At 43.4% G+C, this 19,033-nt stretch overlaps 1 long non-coding RNA gene across 1 annotated transcript; it reads left to right on the top strand.

Annotated features, from left to right (window-relative positions):
* The first annotated feature begins 1,751 nt into the window (after positions 1-1,751).
* Positions 1,752-17,345, top strand: LOC132380757 (uncharacterized). Its single transcript, XR_009507846.1, has 3 exons — positions 1,752-1,926; positions 11,906-12,079; positions 17,023-17,345. It is a non-coding gene; the product is annotated as an uncharacterized LOC132380757 (long non-coding RNA).
* Positions 17,346-19,033: the final 1,688 nt, after the last annotated feature.

Raw genomic sequence — 19,033 nt, forward strand, 5'->3', positions numbered from 1 at the left:
GTTCATGAGAACTATAGTGAGAAGTAGGACTGGATGGGTTGAGTTGTTCTATGATCTTGGCAATTCATTTGCAAATGTTTCACCACCGTATGAGGAGACATCATCGGTGCGCTGTTATCTACAGTGTGTCCTCCGAACACCTGGCCTTCACATACTTGGCTGATTGGTTAGATCGAGAGAGGCACAAATTTGAATGGGCACCTGTGAAAGTCTTGGCACAAGCAAGCATGTGGCATGCAAGAGAATTCCTAGGAGCGTGGTTTTCTACGAACAATGCTGCAAACAGACACGTAGACTTAAGTGTCCTTGTGTTTGCGTAGACTTACGCCCTACTTATGAGCCAATGTGGGCAAAACTCCACAACGCATGAAGTTCGCCACTCAAACAATCAGTGACAAGACCTCCTCCCTACATCACAATTGAGTTTCTGTAATGACGACCAATCAGCTAATTGATAAGTATATAAAGGCCAAGCATTCGGAGGGCACACCGCAAGTGAACAGCGTACTGATGATGTCTCCTTGTATAATGACAAAACATTTGCAAATGGATCGCAAGATCAGAAGACAACTCAACCCAACCATCAAGCACCTGAGCGACATGGTTTAACAGTTATTTCCAAAACTAAGATTTGATAGTGCTCCTGGCCTATGCCGTCACCAGCATGTAACATAGAATGCAATCCTAGCTTGTGTAGCCCTAGGAACAAGAAAATTACACTACAAAGTTTACACTCGGTGGCCACTTTATTAGGTACACCTGCACACCTACTCATTAATGCAAATATCTAATCAGCCAATCATGTGGCAGCAACTCAGTGCATAAAAGCATGCAGGCATGGTCAAGAGGTTCAGTTGTTGATCAAACATCAGAAGAGGGAAGAAATGTGATCTAAGTGATATTGACCGTGGAATGATTGCTGGCGCCAAATGGGGTGGTTTGAGTATCCTTGAAGCTGCTGATCGCCTGGGATTTTCACACACAACAGTCTCTAGATTTTACGGAGAATGGAACAAAAAAACTAATAAAAGAATCTAATGAATGGCAGTTCTGTGGGTGAAAACGCTTTATTACTAAGAGAGGTCGGAGGAGAATGGCCAGTCTGTTCAAACTGACAGGAAGGTGACAGTAACTCAAATAACCACAAAGATGTGCAGAAAAGCATCTCTCTGAACACGCAACACGTTGAACCTTGAAGTGGGTGAGCTACAGCAGCAGAAGACCATGAACATTCAATCAGTGGCCACTTAATTAGGTACCTACTTATGAACACAAGTAAATCTGCAGATGCTGGAAACTCAAAGCACCACACTCAAAATGCTGGAGGAACTCAGCAGGTCAGGCAGCATCTCTTGAAAAGAGTAGGCAGTTGATGTTTCAGGCCGAGACCCTCCTTCGGGACCACCGTTTGTGTTTAGGGTTGTGATGAAGGTACTGCATCTCTGTCTGTTCTTGGCCATCTTCTCTTTTGCGCCCCAGCTGTGGTTGAGGGTATTATTATGAGGTACAGAAGGTAGCTAATAAAGTGGTCACTGATAGTATTCTCCTTCTAAGAGGACCACAATATCGTCGTAGGATTTGGAGGTTTGCGTGCCTCAATGACCTGGAGAGCTGTGTTGGCTGGAATCAGGGCTTTACGCTTTGGCTCTTGGTAGGGTCGCCCTTGCCAAACAGGTCAAAGGGTAGAGGTCACCAGTCCTCCAGGTTCGACGGTTCAGCTCAGGGTTAACCACCCTGACTGGTAAAACAAAACTGTTACGGAAACAGCAACGAAGAATCCTATATCAAAGTGTGATGGCATTCCTGCCTTGTGAGACTGTCAGTAGTGAAAACCGAGAGGAAGCGACTGACATGATGAAGGAACTGGTGAACGCTGCCGGGGTGAAGGACCTTCAGTGCTGCCCTAAACGGGCAGTAAGTCAGTAAGTGAGTGAATTCTGCAACTTAATTCTCCCTGTAGTGTCGTTTTAATGGTGTAAATGCGTTGCGGTGTTTTCATTGTGAAAATGCTCGTGTGTCGATGGGTTAACAATTGATTCACAGTGAGTCAATATTATTCTCTGAAAAGTTTAACCGTACAAAATCAAGAGAGACAATACATTGGGAAGAAGCGAGCTGTAGAAGAGATATTGACTTAATACTTGGAATTGATTTTCCAAGTTAGTATTGTGCTTTGTACGCGCTGCTGTGACTCAGTTAATGACCTTTATTCTATTCAAAACCAGGACAATGCAAATCAGCAGCCGGAAATAAAATGCTGTATTGGAAAAACACTGAGCAGACTGGTTTATTGGACAACTTTCAGGAAGAGTTTAACAGGCTGGCTGGATAGGGACATCCGTAACACCAGCTGCTACACAATGGACTATGAAATGGGTCTTCTATTTGTACATTCTGTGCATTATATCAGCTCTTTCTTGATGGATTTCTCTTTTGCTGAGCAATTGCTATTTATTTAAATCTGCATTTCCACAGTTTGTTACCTTCTGCGCTCTAGCTGGACAGTCTTTCATTGATCCTGTTGTAGCGACTTATTCCATAGATTTGCTGAGTATCCCCTCAGGAAAATGAATCTCAGGGTTGCTTATGGTGACATATGCGTACTTTGATACCAAAATTTACTTTAAACTTTGTACATTGCTTTCCGGAAATTCAGTAGCCTTTAGATATTTATCGGAGCAATGATTCAGAGCTCAGGCACCATGTCAACATGAAGTCCAAAGTAAAAAAAAATAAAAATTATCCCCTTAATGCGAGGAGATAATACACTATTAAGACCTTTATTAGGTTGATGAGCATAAAGATCTTGGGGTCCAAGTTTATAGTTCCTTGAAAGTGGCTACGCAGGTTGATAAGGTGGTTAAGAAGGCTTATGCAACTCTTGGTGTTACTAGTCAAAGCAATGAGTTCAAAAGCCAAGAGGTTATGTTGCAACCTCTGCTTGGGCCACATCTGGAGTATTGCATACAGTTCCAATTGCCCCACTATAGGAAGGATGTCGAGGCTTTGGAGGGGGTGCAGAAGAGGTTCACCAGGATGCTGCCTGGTTTAGAGGGGATGTGCTATCATGAGAGATTGACAAACTTGGGTTGTTTTCTCTGGACTGGTGGAAGCTGATGGGAGATCTGAGTTTTATAAGGTTATGAGAGGTGTAGATAGAGTGGACAGGGAGTGTCTTTCTCCCAGATTAGAAATATCTAATACCAGAGGGCATGCATTAAAGGTGAGAGGGGCAAATTCAAGGGGGATGTGAGGGGTAAGATTTTTTTACTCAGAGAGTGGTGAATGCCTGGAATGTGCTCCCTGATATGATGGTAGAGGCAAATACATTAGAGGCTTTTAAGTGATGTTCAGATTAGGACATGAATGTGAGGAAGATGTTAGGATTGTGTAGGTAGGAGAGATTTGTTTTGGGTTTTTTAATTTACTTTTTAGCTGGCTCAGCACAACTCTGTGGGCCGAATGGCCTGTTTCTGTCTGTACTCTCCTATGTTCTACGACTGCCCCTTGTCGTTAAGGGTTCAGGAACACAGCCATGTTCAAAAGTTGACCGGAGCCCAAGATCCAAATTGCGAGCTTGACCTTGACACTGACAGTGGGAGGCAATTGCCCTGCAGTTAATTAACAAGGGGAAATGATGGCAGGCTCATTGCCACCAAACCTTGGCACGTTACTCTGTCAGCATCCTGTATGTAAAACTGTAAAGGCGAACACGCTCAGTCTTTCCCCCATGGTTCAAGGATCAAGAACTACAGGGCCTAGTTTTAAGGTGAGACGGGGAGTGGGGTGGGGGAGATTCAGTAAGAACGTGAGGAGTGCTGTTTGCACCCAGAGGGTGCTAAAGGAAGTGGCTGAGGCAGGTACATCAGCAAATGTTGAAAGACATTTACATAGGTACAGTGCTGTGCAGAAATCTTAGGCAAATATACTGTATATAGCTAGGGTGCCTAAGACTGATGCACTGTACTGTATTAATTTTATGTATTGCACTGAACTGCTGCCACAAAAAAAAATTCATGACATATGCGTTTAATGAAAACCTGATTCTGATGTGGGTCTCTATTGTGGACTGTGAGTGGAAGTGGACAGGGAGAGGGGAATCACGGTTGGGGAGAGGGAAAGGGAGCAGGAAGCACCAGAGAGACATTCTGTAATGATCAATAAAGCAATTGTTTGGAATCGATTGATGTTTCCTGGTGTCTCAGGGCTGGGTGTGTCTGCACCTGTGCCACCGCCCGTCCCTGGAACTCCTTCTCTGCCACCTGTCCCACACCCCTCCCTCGGTGCTCCACCCTCGCCATTCCCAACATCCTTTGCTCCTGTCAGATTTACAAACTCTCTCTCCACTCCACGTTGACAAATACCCTAGCAGTATCTATGTGCCTAAGACTTTTGCATAGTGCAGTACATGCATTAGAAACATCTAGAGGGATATAGGCCAAGCACAGGCAAATAGAACTAGATGGAAAACCTGTTCTGCATAGACTAGGTGGGCCGAAGGGCCTGGTTCCTCTCTGTCAGTGAGTCTGTATGTCTCTATGCGAGAGGCAGTAAATACCTCCTCCTGTGGCTGGCTGTGACCACAAGGAGGAATGGAGACAGTGTAGCCCCTATTGACATCAATGGATCTGGGGTTGAGAGGGTGAACAGCTTTAAGTTCCCCGGCATAAACATCACCGAGGATCTCACGTGGTCTGTACATACCGGCTGTGTGGTGAAAAAGGCTCAACAACGCCCCTTTCACCTCAGACGGTTGAGGAAGTTTGGTACGGACCCCCAGATCCTAAGAACTTTCTACAGGGGCACAATTGAGGGCATCCTGACTGGCTGCATCACTGCCTGGTATGGGAACTGTACCTCCCTCAATTGCAGGACTCTGCAGAGAGTGGTGCGGACAGCCCAGTGCATCGGTAGATGTGAACTTCCCACGATTCAGGACATTTACAAAGACAGGTGTGTAAAAAGGGCCCGAGGGATCATTGGGGACCCAAGTCACCCCAGCCACAAACTGTTCCAGCTGCTACCATCCGGGAAATGATACCGCAGCATAAAAGGGACATCCGGGACAGCTTCTTCCACCAGGCCATCAGACTGATTAATTCACGCTGACACAACTATATCTCTATGTTATATTGACTGTCCTGTTGTACATACTGTTTATTATAAATTACTATAAATCACACATTGCACATTTAGATGGAGACAAAGATTTTTACTCCTCATGTATATGATGTAAGTAATAATGTCAATTCAATTAAATTCCAATAAAACAGACTAAACTGAAGTGACATCAGCTAATCCACTCCCCACTCACACAAACAATGATGGTGAAATACTTGCCATACCACAGGAATCTCAAACAATCAGAGATCTAGATCATCCTTGGTCAGGCACATGAAACCTGTGATAGGGCAGTGACTCTGCGTTAAATTATTTAAGGAGAAGGGAAGCCAACTCTGTCATCAAGGCAGCACTTCACCAGACGCCTGAAGTTCAGAGGAAACGCTGGAGATCAAAGGCAACCTGGAGCTGTGCCTCAGAGCAGAACTGAGGATCCTCAACCCACAGCTGCAGCACAATGGAGAAGATGGCCAAGAGCAAACAGAGATGGAGGACCTTCATTGCTGCCCTAAACCCCAGTGGCAGAACAGGCAGTAAGAGTGCAAGGCACACCTGATAACTGGGCTTTGATGTTCCAGTTCCAACTGGCTCCATGTAGCCTTGATCCAGTTCCAACTGGCTCCATGTAGCCTTGATCCAGAAGGGGTTTCACTTAATATCTGAAATAGTTCCGCTTAATATCTGAAAATGTATGTAATATACAACCTGGAATTCTTACTCTCCACAGAAACAGAAAAAAACCCTCCACAGAATGAATGACAGAAAAAACCCCCAGAGCTCTCTGCCCCCTCCCATGCACAAGCAGCAGCAAGCACCATTAACTTCCACGCTTCCCTTACTTACCCTAGCATAAAGCATTGGCATTTCCACCACCCACCCAGCCAGCAGCAGCAAAGTCCCCAGAGAGAGACCATGGTCTACAGTACATCAAGAATTCACTGTTCACTCCCACAGGCTCTTCTCTGTCTCTCACTAACAAGGGGGGGGCAGATATCGCTCCTTCCACAATGAGAGGGGAGACGAAGTCGTTATTTCGTTATCCGTCAGTCTGAATCGCTGCGTTTTATTTCGAGTGACTCAGCTCGAGAATTGGCAGCAAACTCTCCTTCATTGTTGAGGGGTAGAGAGATTACCAAGTGCAGAGTTCTCCGACAGCCACTGATAATGATTCCAAGTTGATTCGACTCTCCGGGACCCGAGGATAAATTGAAGTTTTCCCACCGCTCACTGCCAATCCTCACTTTCACTCACATCCTCCTTCCATATACATCAGGGGTTCCCACCCTGAGGTCCATGGACCCCTTGGTTAAAGGTAAGGGTCCATGGCATAAAAAAAGTGAGGGAACCGCTGATATACATACACTTTGTGGCCACTTTACTAGATACACCTGTACACCTGCTCTCTAATGCAAATGTCTAATCAGCCAATCAGGTAGCAGCAACTCTATGCATAAAAGCATGCAGACATCATCAAGAGGTTCACGCATTGTTCAGTCCAAACATCAGACTGAGGTCGAAATGTAATCTAAGTGATTTTGACCGTGGAATAACTGTTGGTGCCAGAATGGGTGGTTTGAGTTTCTCAGAATCTTCTGACCTCCAGAGATTTTCATGCTTCACAATCTGTAAAGTTTACAGAGAATGGTGCAAAAGTTGTCTTCTTTTGCACTTTGGTTGTGCGTCAGTCTTCGTAGCTTTTCATTTTATTTCTTTGTTCTACCCGAATGCCTGCAAGAAAATTAGTCTCAGGGTTGTATGTGGTGGCAACTATAGTATTTTTATAATAAATTTATTTTGAATTCTGTAATAAATAGTGCAAAGGATGAATAACAAAGCCGTGTTCATGGGCTCTTGGGCCGGTCAGAAATCTGATGGGGAAGAAGTTTTTCCATTGACTGTGTGCCTTATGGCTCCTGCACCTCATCTCTAACGAGAAGACGTCCTGGATGGTTTGGGTTCTCAGTGATGGATGCTACCTTCCTGATACACTGCCTTTTGAAGATATGCTCAATGGTGGGATTTCCGGATTTTCAGCATCTACAGAATCCTTTTTTCATTAATTCTATTGTATCTCTTTTTCTCCTGTGAATGCCTGCAAGAAAATGAATCTCAAGGTAACACAGTCTCAATGGAGGGAAGGCTTGTGCCCATGATGGAGTTGGTTAAGCCTACAAACTTCTGCAGCAGTGTTGGGCATTGGAGCCTCCATACATGCTGTTATGAAACCTGTACGACGTACAGAACTGAATGAATTTCATTCTTAGAGTGACACTTATGTTCAGGTTGTTGGTCATACGCTGTTGAATAATATATCTAAGGCGTCCTTAATCAAAACGTTCAGGGTGCAATTATGATGCCACCAGTTTTAGGGTGTTGTTAAAAGATGGTTAATAATCAAGTGAGTGAAGTGGATCACATTCCCCTTGAAATGCATAAGTTGTGTTTATTTGAAGTCTGACATTTAAAAATAGGTTATGTCTTATATCAAAGCAAATGCACATCTCTTCAAATGAGTGAGATGTGACGCGTTTATAATTAGCATTCAGGGCAAAGGATGCTCAAAATAGTCTTCAAAGCCCAGTGGAAATAAATGAGACAAAGTGATTAAATTCTGTGATGGCTTTAACCTAGAACCAGGGCGAAGACACACACCAATTTAACCCATGCAATTTAACTCATTGAATCTTCTGATTAAGGATAGGCAGTGCCCGTTACATGGCTGGTGTTTAAGGCAGCAATGAAGGTCCTCCATCTCTGTCTGTCCTTGGCCATCTTCTCTATTGTACCCCAAGTATGGATCAGGGTCCTCACTTCTGCCTTGATGGTACGGCCTCCTGTGTTTCTTCCACCCTTCAGTGGTCCAATGATGATGGAGCTGGCCTCTCTTCTCATCATGTGCCCCAATCCAGCTCCAATGCTTCCTCATGGCGATGGTGGCCTTGTCCTCTTGATGACTCCGAAAGAGTGAGCCATGGCTGGAGATATTTCTTGGACCTTCTGAGGCTCATGGTGTTGGTCGATGACGACTTGGCAAGGTCTCTCTGTCATGTGCCAGCATTCTGACTGGTACAAAAGTGTGGACAGAACACAGCTCTGATACAGCTTCACCTTGGTGTGGACGCCGTTTGCTTAAGGATGCCTTAGATGTATTAATCCCCCTTGACCCTCGATTCCAGAGTAGTTTAAAAATATTTAGATTCCTTAAGTATTCCTTGTTGTGTAAATGTTGAGCACAATAACATACAAGATGTTAATGAGGAAGCAGAGATTAGGACACACTGAGTTGGTGTAGTTAGTGCCAACCCAGTAGAGGAAAGGAAATTAGGGGAGGGCAACAATTCTTCAGAATAAAAATAGACAAGAAGTATTTGTTTTCAAGGTCATATAATTTAATCAGAGGTGCACTCAGAGGCCACTGTATCAATTACCTCCTGTACCTAATAAAGTGGCCACTGAGTGTACGTTCATGGTCTTCTGCTGCTGTAGCCCGTCCACTTCACAGTTTGATGTGTTGTGCATTCAGAGATGCTCGTCTGCACACCACTGTTGTAACGTGTGATTATTTGAGTTACTGTCACCTTCCTGTCAGCTTGAACCAGTCTGGCCATTCTCCTCTGACCTCTCTCATGAACAAGGTGTTTTCACCCACTGAAATGCCACTCACTAGATGTTTTTTTTTGTTTCTCGCACCATTTTCTGTAAACTCTAGAGACTGCTGTGCTTGAAAATTGCAGGAGATCAGCTGTTTTTGAGATACTCAAACCACCCTGACTGGTATCAATAATCATTCCGTGGTCAAAGTCACTGTGACCACAATTCTTCCCCATTCTGACATCTGGTCTGACCAACAACGGAACCTCTTGACCATGTCTGCATGCTTTTATGCAATGAGTTGCTGCCCCTTGATTGGCTGATTAGATGTTTGCATTAACAAGATGTACATGTGTACCTAACAAAGTGGCCAGTGTGTGTATGTTTGGGTTCTCGTGGGCAGGTTTTTCTATTACATCATAATGGCATCAGATTGTCAGAGCGCAATTACACAAGGAATGGCTTCCACGTATGGCAGTAACATCAAACAGTGTTCAACTTACTAAGTCTGAACTTTTTTCAGACAGCTCCAACCGAAAAAAGGAGCAATAACGTTGAGAATTGATTTGGCAGTAATTTTGCGCACATTTGTGGGTGGCCAGCAGATGATGTCAATAGTTGTACGGCATGCAAAGCAGAACTGGAGAATTGCTAAATTAGTTTGTTAGTGTCGCACGTACAACTGTCTGCAGCCTCTTTCAATCCTATGCATTCAAGCAGCTATACCAGGTGCTGATGTAATGAACGGAAAGCAAGAGAAGTTCTTTAACCGTACTTCAGTACATTTGAAGAAAATAAAACATTAATCAATATAGATGAATTCCAGATGAAGGATCTCAACTCAAAACTCTACAGACCTAGCATGGGGAGCATTCTGATTGGCTTCATCACCATCTGGAGAGGAGGCACCAATGCATGGGATTGGAAAATGCTTTAGAGTAGGAGTTTCCACCCTTTTTAATGCCATGGATCCTTACCATTCCTGTAAGAGGACCACGACCTTGTTTGGAAACTTGCATGCCTCAATGACCCAGAGAGAGATGTTGGCTGGAGTCAGGGCTTTATGATTTGGCTTTTGGTAGGGTCCCCCATACCAAACAGGTCAAAGGGTAGAGGCCAGGCTAAGTGGGGTCCACTGGTCCTCCAGGTTCAGGGGTTCAACCCAGGGCTAACAACACTGACTGGTCAAACAAAATTGTTACGGAAACAGGTATGAAGAATCCTTCTTCATCTGAGTGTGACGGTATTCCTGAGTCTTCATCCAGGACTTGCATGACTGACAGTAGTGAAAACTAAGAGGAAGCTACTGACACGATGATGGAAGCCCTGAAGTCCACCAAAGATGGAGGACATTTGCTGCTGCCCTAAATGTTAGCAGTGCAAAAGGAAGTAATAGTAATAATAATAATAATAATAATAACTCCTACCATTAACTGAGGAGTCCCTGGTCCCTGGTTGTGATTTCCTGCTTTTGTAGACCCAACAAACACCATCATGGGCACCAACCTCCCCTGCACTGAGGACACCTTCAAAAGATGATGCCTCAAAAAGAAGGCATCCAAGAAGATGCCTCTTCTTGTTACTACCATCAGGGAGGAGGTATGGGAGTTTGAGGACAGGCACTCAAAGTTGTTTGGAGCAGTTTCTTTCCCTCTTTAGTCTCTTTAGGCAAATTTCTTTAGTCTCATGAAGAAGTAGCAGCATCGGTAAAATTTATTTATTTATTTATTTATTGAGATACAGCACCGAGTAGGTTCTTCCGGCCCTTTAAACCACACTACCTAACCATCCCCGGATTTAATCCAAGCCTAGTCACGGGACAATTTATAATGACCAATTAACCTACCAACTGGTGCATCTTTGGACAATGGGAGGAAACTGGAGCAGCCGGAGGAAATCCACACGGTAACAGGAAAATGTACAAGCTCCTTACAGACAGTGGCGGGAATTGAACCGGGACTGCCTGTACTGTAAATGGTTAACCACTATGCTATCGTGACATTTGCTTGGCCATGATTTCTCTGTGGTTGGAGCAGGGCAGGTGATGTTCACACCAAAGTACATGAAGCTCTCAACCCTCTTAACTTCACAGGAGCATTTGCACCTCCCTCTTTTCTGAAGTCAATGATCAGTTCTTTTGATTTGTTTGACAATGAGGGAAAAGTTGTTGTCATGACAGCATGTGCTCTTCACAAAGGTCTCTATCTCCTTCCAGTACTCCAACTCCTCATTATTTGAGATGCAGTCTTCTATTGTGGTATCCTCTGTAAACTCATAGATGGAGTTTGAGTGGAATCCAGCCACAAAGTGGTCAGTGTACATTAAATGGCTCCATTTTCAAATGGTTCAATTCAATGGATTGAGAAAACCTGGCTGAGTGGTGTAATAATAACAATCTCTCACTCAATGTCAATAAGACCAATTGTAGACTTCAGGAGAGGGAAGTCAGAGTAATTATTGGAGGAACAGAGGTGGAGAGATCAGTAACTTTAAATTCCTGGGTGTCACTATCTCAGAAGACCTGTCCTGGAAATATTACTTCGAAGAAAGCACGGCAGTACCTCTATTTCCTCAGGAGTCTGCAGGGGTTCGGCAGGTCAAACTTTGGCAAACCTCTACAGATGTGTGGTGGTGAGTGTGCTGACCGGCTGCATTACAGCCTGGAATGGGGAGACCAACACCTTTGAGCAGACAAGCCTACAAAAGGCAGTGGATTCAGCCCAGTACATCACGAGTAAAAACCCTTTCAACCATGGAGCACATATGCATGAAGTCGAGTCAAGTCACTTTTATTGTCATTTTGACCATAACTGCTGGTACAGTGCATAGTAAAAATGAGACAACGTTTTTCAGGACCAAGGTATTACATGACACAGTACAAAAAACTAGACTGAACTACACAATAAAAAAAAAACAACACAGAGAAAGCTACACTAGACTACAGACCTACCCAGGACTGCATAAAGTGCACAAAAACAGTGCAGGCATTACAATAAATAATAAACAGGACAGTAGGGCAAGGTGTCAGTCCCGGCTTCGGGTATTAAGGAGTCTGATAGCTTGGGGGAAGAAACTATTACATAGTCTGGTCGTGAGAGCCCGATTGCTTCGGAGCCTTTTCCCAGATGGCAGGAGGGAGAAGAGATTGAATGAGGGGTGCATGGGGTCCTTCATAATGCTATTTCCTTTGCAGATGCAACGTGTAGTGTAAATGTCTGTGATGGCGGAAAGAGAGACCCCGATGATCTTCTCAACTGACCTCACTATCTGCTGCAGGGTAACATTACCATAGAAAAATAGCCTCCGTCATCAAAGGTCCTCGCCTTTCCGGCCATGCTCTTTTCTCACAGCTGCCATCAGATAAAAGGTAAGAGTGCCTCAGGACTCACTCTACCAGGTTCAAGAACTACCTTTCAACCATCAGGCTCTTAAACAAAAGAGGATAGCTACACTCATTAAAAGACTCTTTTATCTTGTGATTTCATGCACATTATTTATTGCTATTTAGTTTATATCTGTATTTGCACAGTTTATTTACAGTTAACAGTCCCCGATGTTTACAGTTTATAGTTACTGTTCTATAGATTTGCTAATTATGTCTGCGGAAAAGAATGTCAGGGTTGTCTGTGGTGACATGTATGTACACTGATAATAAATTTTCTTCTGAACTTTTGAACTTTAAACTTTGAATGTCAGAGAATGTATACAGTATGCAACCTGAACTTCTTGCTCTTCACAGACATCCATGAAAAATGGAAGAGAGCCCCAAAGAATGAATGATGGAAAGATGTTAGAATCCCAAAACCTCCCTCCCCCCCCCAGCACAAGCAACAGTAAAGCATCAACCCTCCTCCAGTTTTTTTTTTCTTTTTGCACATTCAGTGTTTGACAATCTTTTTTTAATGGGTTCTTTTAGGTTTCTTTGTTTCGCAGCTGCCTGTTAGGAGATGAATCTCAAGGTTATATAATGTATACATACTTTAATTATAAATGCACTTTGAACTTTTGAGGTACCTTTACCATCCAGATGTTCCAAAAATAAGTGTCCGGCCAGGAAGATAGTGTCCTCTGCAGACCAGTTTCAGTGGTAGTCAATTTGTAAAGGGTCCAGGTTGTCTGGAAAGCCGGAAATGTGCGACGCCTTGAAGTACGTCGTGAAAGTGAATGTCAGAGCCACTGGACAGCTGTCGTTGAGGCATGTTATCTTGGTTTTTTTGGGTTCTGGAGTGACCAAGCATGAGAAGAAGAGGTGACTTCATAGAGGTTCGTGATTGAAGATGATGAAGACAGTGCTTCACGGCAGTTTTCAGAGTATGAGTTGTGCCCAGTCGTTGAACTGGATTCGTTAGCAAGGATGAGTATTAGTGAAGTGGGGCGAGTGGGGTGGCTATTGTTCGAGTGGCCCCATGTTGGAGTGGTTTTGGCTCATCAGGCTTGGGCGGAGTAAGTATCTTCTTCTTCATTCCCCATCTGTTAGAGCACAGCTTGTGCAGTGAAAATGGAAATAGCTCCAGGGTCTGTGTTGTGCTCTTTGTGCGAGATGTGGGAATTCTACAAAATCTCCAGCCTCCTCCTAGATAGCCACACCTGCACCAGGTGCACCGGGCTGCAGCTCCTCAGAGAACGTGTGAAGGAACCGGAGTTGTAGCTTGATGACCTTCAGCTTATTTGGGAGACTGAGGAAATGATAGAAAGGAACTACAGGGATGTCGTCACCCCTAAGTTGCAGGGGGCAGGTCACTGGGAAATTGTCAGGAGAAGGAAAGGAAATGTGCAGCCAGTGCAGAGTGCCCCTGTGGCCGTTCCCCTCAAGAGTAATTATACTGTTTTAGATACTGTTGAGTGGGAATGACCTAACAGAGGGGAGCTGCAGCGACCGGGTCTCTGACACTGAGTCTGGCACTGTGGCTCAGAAAACAAGAGAGATGAAGAGCACTGTATAGTGATAGGAGATTCCATAGTTAGAGGAATAGAGACACAATTCTGCGGATGTGATACAGACACCCGGATGGTTAGTTGCCTCCCAGGTGCCAGGGTCAGGGATGCCTCGGATCAGGTTCACAACATTCTAAAGGGGGAGGGTGGGCACCATGACATAGGTAGGAAAGGAGGGTGTCCTGAAGAGAAGTTTTGGGGAGCTAGGTAGAAAGCTGAGAAGGAGAACTTCCAAGGTAGTAACCTTTGGATTTCTGTCTGTGTCATGCACCAGTGAGGCTGAAAATGGGAGCATTTTTCAGATAAATGTCTGGCTGAGGAACTGGTGCAGTGGGCAGCGTTTCAGATTTCTGGATCACTGGGATCTCTTCTTGGGAAAGTATGACCTGTACAACAGGGACAGGTTACACCTGAATAAGAGGGAGACCAATATCCTTGTGAGCAGGTTTGCTAGAGCTGTTCAGGAGAGGTTAAATTAACTTGGTAACCAGAGTAATAGGGCTGATGATGGGGCAATTGGTTTACAAATGGAGGCAGTGTGTAATGATACTGCTAGCAAGGACAGGCTGATGATAGGGCAAAGTTGCAGTCAATGGGATGAGGTGAAATGAAAAAGGGGGACAAAATGAACAAAGGTGGTGAATACGGAACTGAAGGTGTTGTATTTGAATACACACAGTATATGGATGAACTTGTAGCACGGTTACAGACTGGCATGAATGACATTGTGGGCATCACTGAATAATGGCTGAAAGAAGACTATAGTTGGGATCTTAACATACAAAGATACACTTTGTATCTAAAGGACAGGCAGGTGGGCAGAAGGGGCATAGTGGCTCTGTTGGTAAAAAAATGAAATCAAATCTTTAGAAAGAGGTGACATAGGATCAGAAGGTGCAGATTTGTTATGGGTAGAGCTAAGGAACTGCAGTGGTAAAACGACACCATTGGGAGTTATATACAGGCTTCCAAACAGTAGCAAAGGTGTGGGCTACACAAATTAAATCAGGAGACAGAAAATCCATGATAAAAGGGCAATGTTACAATAATCATGGGGGATTTCAATATGCGGGTAGATTCGGAAAATCAGATTGGTGCTGGATCCCAGGAGGGGGAGCTTGTACAATGCCTATAAGATGGCTTTATAGAGCAACTCATGGTCGAGGCCACTTGGCGGGTAGCTGTTCTGGATTGGATGTTGTACAATGAACCGGAATTCATAAGAGAACTTAAGGTAAAGGAGCCCTGAGGAGGAAGTGATCATAATATGAAATCTGAGATGGAGAAGCTAAAGTCAGATGTACAGTATCGGTAGTACAGTGGATAAAGGGAATTACTAAGGCATGAGAGAGAAACTGGCCAAAATTGATTGAAGGGGACAGTAGCAGGGATGATGGCAGAGCAGGAATGGCTAGTCCTTCTACGAGCAAATTGGAAAGTGCAGCATAGATATATTAAAAGCCAAAATAAAAGCAAAGGAAACCGCATATAATGGCACAAAATTAACGGGAAGTAAGAGGATTTGGAAGTTATTAAAATACAACAGAAGGGAATTAAAAAGGTCATAAAGAGGGAAAATAGGGCATACAAAGGTAAGCTAGCTAATAATATTAAAGAAGGTACCAAAAATTTCATTTTCATAAGATATATAAAGAATAGAAGAGATGATAAATAGGACAAAGTCAGCATGGTTTCCTGAAGGGAAAATCTTGCCTGACAAATCTGTTGGAATTCTTTAAAGAAATAACAAGTGAAATAGGCAAATGTGAATCAGTAGATGTTGTGCACATGGATTTTTAGAAGGCTTTTGATAAGGTGCCACACATGAGGCTGCTTAGGAAGTTCGGAGTTCATGGTATTACAGAAAAGATAATAGCACTGGCTGATTGACAGGATGCAAAGACTGGGAATAAAAGGAGACTTTCCTGGTTGGCTGCCAGTGGCTAGTGGTGTTTCACAGGGGTCTGTGTTGGGTCTTATTCTTTTTGTTAAATATCAATGATTTCAATGATAGAATTGATGGCTTTGTGGCAAGCTTGTGGACGATACAAGGATGGATAGAGTAGCAACTAGTGTTGAGGAAGCAGCAAGACTACAGAAAAACTTAGACGGATAAAGAGAATGGGTAAAGAAGTTGCAGTTGGAATAAGGTTGGGAAGTATATGATCATTCACTTTGGTAGAAGATATGGAAGCATAGACTATTTTCTAAATGGAGTGAATTTCAAAAATCTGAGGTGCAAAGGGACTTGGGAGTCCTCGTGCAGAATTAATTTGCATGCTGAGTTGGTGGTGAGGAAGGCAAATGTAATGATAGTGTTAATTTCAAGAGGACTAGAATATAAATAGTAAGGATGCCTCACTTGGAATATTATGGGCAGTTTTGGTCCTCAAATCTAAGAAAGGATGAGCTAACATCGAAGAGGGTTCAAAGGAGGTTTACGAAAATGATTCCTGGATTGAAAGGCTTATCATATGAGGAACAATTGATGGCTCTGGTCTTGTGGTCACTGGACTTCAGAAGAATGAGGGGCGACCACATTGAAACCTATCGAATATAAGAAAGGCCTCGATAGAGTGGAGGTGGAGAGGATGTTTCCTGTGACCAGAGGACACAGCCTCAGAATAGAGAGGACTCCTGTTAGAATGGAGATAAGGAAGAATTTCTTCAGCTAGAGAGTGGTGAACCTCACAATTTGTTGCCAAAGTCTTCTATGGAGGCGAAATCTTCGGGTATGTTTAAGGTAGAGATTGATAGATTCTTGATCAGTCATGGCATGAACATTATGGTGAGGAGGCAGGAGATTGGGACTGAGATGTAAAATGGATCGGCCATGATGAAATGGTGGAGGAGAGTCAATGAAAAAATGGCCTTTTGCTGCTCCTATATCTTATAGTGCTAAGGTCTTACAGTGGTCATCTTAAAACAGGAAGGAGGTACAGCCTAAAGCAGGGTGGCAAATGCCCCTGCAAGCTGATCCACACCGGGGCACCATCTGGGCCCAATAATTCATTTTTTTTAGAATCTTTTTATTGATACATAAGCTTCTACAGCTATAAAATGATACAAAATTTAAACAAATTGATATATATACAATTAATAAAGCTGAAGAAAAAAAAGCTGATTCATGCGGTTGGGAAGATTGACCTTATTTCCATGACAGTGACTATAGATTCAGATGAATGGGAGACTGTCAGGGTGGATGGTGACATTCCATTCCACTTAATAGAAGGAAATACATAGAATGAGTTAAGTTTTGGGAACTCAGTGCTTTGATGTTTAATGTTCTGTGTGTTTTTTTGTTCACTTTTTGCTCTTTGCACAATTTGTTCTTTTTTCACACATCTGATGGTCTTGTCGGGTTTCTTTAATCAGGTTCTACTGTGCTTCAACACACACAAAATGCTGGTGGAACACAGCAGGCTACGCAGCATCTATAGGGAGAAGCGCTGTCGACGTTTCGGGCTGAGACCCTTCGTCAGGACTAACCGAAAGGAAAGATAGTAAGAGATTTGAAAGATTTCTACGATGCTTCTTTTGTTTTGCGGCTGCCTGCAAGAAGACGAATCTCAAGGATGTATACTGTATACAAACTTCGATTATATCAGAATCAGAATCATAAGACCATAAGTTATCGGAGCAGAATTAGGCCATTTGTTCCATCGAGATCTGTCCGCCATTTCATCATGTCTGATCCATTTCCCTCTCAGCCCCACCCCCTTCCTTCTCCCCATATCCCTTCATGTCCTGACTAATCAACAATCTATCAGCCTCTGCTTTAAATATACCTAATGACTTGGCCCCCATAGCCATCTGTGGCCAACTTTAATAATAAATCAGATTTAATATCATTGGCATAGCTCATTAAATTTGTTGTTATGTGGCAGTGGTACATTGCAATGCATAATTATACAAATATAATCTATCTATCTATCTATCTATCTATCTATCTATCTATCTCTATATATAGTGCCCTAGTTAAGAACCTGTTTTATTGTATTGCTGAAATGCTGTGAGGTGTTTTATTTTAGCAGTGTGTCTGTCAGTTAAGCTTCATTGACGAGTGTTTTGCCTCCAGCTGGGATGAGGACCCTTTGCTCTGCCTAGCAATGTTGTGTCAGCCAGTTGGGTTTGTCTCGCTTTAGCTGTAACATCGTCTCCAGCAGTGATGCAAAGGAACATTCAAGATAGCTGTCCTGACGAAGGGTCTTGGCCCGAAATGTCAACAGCACTTCTCCCTATAGATGCTGCCTGACCTGCTGTGTTCCACCAGCATTTTGTGTGTGTTGTTTGAATTTCCAGCATCTGCAGATTTCCTCGTGTTTGCTCTTTCAAGATAGTCGGTGGGGTTGGGTGGGGGGGGGGGGAAGGGATCAGATTTCTGAAGGACAGTGGTCTGGTTGGGGGTCTTTTGGTGGGAGCTGCAGAGTGGGTCACAAGGGAAGATGCCACAGTCCCCATTGTAAGGAGTACTTTGTGCAGATGAATGGTTCCAAGGAGGAACTGCCAATACACTGAGTTAACCAGTTTGTTCGAGATGGTCTTCAGGGGAAGTCTGAACTTATGGCTGGTGTCTTTCATGCCCAATGTGGGTTCAGCGCGTAGGCAAACTGATACACCTGACTACTCCAGAAATGAGCTCCAACGTTTATGTGACTGGTTTAACTGCAATGGGCCCCTTATTTTATTTCCTTTTCCTGTTAACTGTTTGTTGAAGTTGAAATATTGGTAAATATATTCCCTTTGTAATTTTATGCCAGTGTACGATCTGTTAATTTCCTGGGGAGCGATTTCTGTGTATGGGGCAGTACTTACACAGCATTCACTACAATGAATGTCCCTTAATCAGAACATCCCAACTGAACTGTTTGGTTGAACCCAAATCATACTGACCCAGGATCCCATTGCTTATAGAAGCTGGCCTGCACACCGCTGAGTCACCTGACTATTAGCAGAGTTAGCTAGCAAGCCAAGTTTGTATGGGAGCCCAGTGAAGAGTGTTACACACACACACACACACACACACACACACACATATATATATATATATATATATATACACACACTCGTATATAAGTATGCACATGTACATAAATAAACAAACAAATAAATAGATACATATATATGTGTACTTTGAACTTTGAAGTGCATCACCTTAAACTTGTCTGGATTAAATCTGTCTCACTATGTAATACAAAATTACACAAAATAAAGTTTAACCTGCCACAATCTAATGAGGTCATTGCTGTAGTGAGAAGTGGTTTTACAAAATTAATAGTTAATCAGCTTTCCAATGAGACCTTATTGTACTGTTGGTCTAAATATGTATCTAATGAGGCAAAGGTAGCGACACCAATTATTGGATTAAATGAGTCTTCATTCCAAG

Source organism: Hypanus sabinus, chromosome 24 (genome assembly GCF_030144855.1).
Source record: "Hypanus sabinus isolate sHypSab1 chromosome 24, sHypSab1.hap1, whole genome shotgun sequence".
NCBI lineage: Eukaryota > Metazoa > Chordata > Chondrichthyes > Myliobatiformes > Dasyatidae > Hypanus > Hypanus sabinus.